Below are 2,525 nucleotides of genomic sequence, written 5' to 3' on the forward strand. Positions count from 1 at the left end.
CTCTCTCTCTCTCTCTCTCCTCTCTCCTCCTCTCTCCTCTCTCTCTCCCCTCTCTCTCTCTCCCCTCTCTCTCCTCCCACTCACTCTCTCTCTTCTCTCTCTCTCTTTCTCTCTGCTGCACGATTGATCGACTCTCTGCCTTCTCCTTTCGTCGACCCTGGGACCCCAATCCTCGTCCTTGCTGGTCAAGGTCCCCCGCAAAGAAGAGTATAGATAGGGATGTTGTATTCAATAGAATTTAGTGGCTATTGTGTGATGATTTTAATATGTCATACGATGACATTTACAGAAAAAATTAAAAATTTAATGGCATACTAGTATTTTTACATAAAAAATACAAAAGCCTAGTTAAGACATAAAAATTCCATGTACCACCACTGATAAGGGAGACATATTTAATTCATGTACTTTCAAATATGAGCACCATGGGGACATTTTTATTTTACAGTATTTTTACTTTATGATTCATAAGTTTATACATACTTTATAGTGGCAATTCCAGTCAATATTTTAAATAATTATCTGACCTTAAAATTTCAGCTCATTTGTTATTTAATTATATGAATATAATTAAAAGGTTTGTATAGAATTTTTTAAAAATAATAAAAAATAATTATTTCTAATAATTCTTAGAAGAGATTATGTAGAGAATTTTCATCAGCTTAAGTATATTTGCCATTGCCTATCCTGAAATGAGACACAGAATGAATACAACATATCAGCAGAAAATAGAAACTATATGGTATCATGTAGAAACCTCAAGAAAATGTTCTATTTAATCAACATCAATTTGAATGCTAAAATGCTGTCAGGTTTGATAAAGGTATTTTTGTTGATGACTTTGATATTGGCTATGGTGATGATTCTTTCCCTTTTTTTAGAAAATCCACTTGCTTTCTGATGCACCAACAAAATATCACTAATGTTATCTTTGTAGTGAATTCAACAAAAATGAGTCAAAACTTGCACTCCTTTTTCCTAAAGTCTAGGTTTATATACCAAAGATGGCAAGTTCTTACACTTTTTCCTGATAAAAAGCATATAATATAAATATGAGTGAAAGTACATAATGTAGATACTGATGAAATGTCATGGTGTTCATATGACCAGCATTGTTACTCCTAGGTGTCTACCAGAGTATGTTAAAACACTAATGCAAAGGGATATATTCACTCCTATGTTCACTGAAGCACTATTTATAATAAATAACCGAGCAATGGAAATATCCTAAGTGCCTCACAAAATATTAGTCGACTATATATATATATATATATATATACACAATAAAATACTACTCAACTATAAAAAAAGATAAGCTCTTGTCATTTGTGAGAACATAGATAGAAATGGAGAGGTTCTGTTAAACAAAATTAGAGGAGAAAGATAAATACCAGGTTAATTTACTTATGTGTGGAGTACACAGAGAAGAAACAAAGAATTAGATGAAACCAAAGCAATGACAACTCTTTGAAATTTGACCGTAAGGGGAGGAAGAGAAATAAGAACAGGTGGGAAAGGGACATAATGATGGAAGACTTTTAATGCTTTGGTGGTGGGTGTGATGTTGTGGAAACATATACCTGAACAGAGAGTTACTGTACCACTGTCATATGCAACACTGTAAACCAATGTTACCTCAAAAAAAAATTAAATAGCTAAGTAAAAAGAAATTTCGAGTTGCTTATAGGATATTTCTCTTGTTATTATAGGGACTCTGCTTATTACAAAAAAAAATGGAGTATTTATTAGTTAAAATTGATTTTACAAGTATCCTTTACATGTTTGTTCCATATTGATAATATAGCATTAATTATGTTATAATAATTCACACAACTCAAAACTACCTGAAAATTTTACTCACTGCCCACTGAAAACATAAATATCACTGAGTTGTGTATACTTGATGGGAGTAGAAGTTCACTATTTGAAAAATTTACTATATTCTCAGCATGGTTAATGAAAATCATTGTACAAGGAGAGCAATAAAAGTTAGACTTCCTCTACATGCAAAAAGATGAAACTAGATCACTACCTCTCACAATACACAAAAATCAACTCAAAGTGGATTAAAGACCTAGACGTAAAAACAGAAACTATAAAATACCTGGAAGCAAAGATGAGCCAAACACTACATGACATAAACTTAAGCTACATCTTTAAAGATAGAGCACCCAATGTAATGATAGTGAAGGCAAGGAAAAATAGATGGGACTACATCAAGTTAAAGAGCTTCTGAACAACAAAAGAGACATTACAAAAGACAAACAGACATCACAATGATTGAGAAAAAATTTTCTCACACAAAAGTAGTGATAAAGGATTGATCACAAAGATATACAAAGAACAGATGACACTCAACAAAAGTAAACACTATCAAAAAATGGGCAGGTGAGCTACAAAGACACTTTTCCAAGGAGGAAATGCAGATAGCCAATAATCATATGAAAAAATGTTCAACATCACTCGTAATAAGGGAGATGCAAATTAAAACCACAATAAGATACCACCTTACCCCAGTGAGAATG

Source organism: Condylura cristata, unplaced genomic scaffold (assembly GCF_000260355.1).
Source record: "Condylura cristata isolate star-nosed mole 26May11 unplaced genomic scaffold, ConCri1.0 scaffold00007, whole genome shotgun sequence".
Classification (NCBI taxonomy): Eukaryota; Metazoa; Chordata; class Mammalia; order Eulipotyphla; family Talpidae; genus Condylura; species Condylura cristata.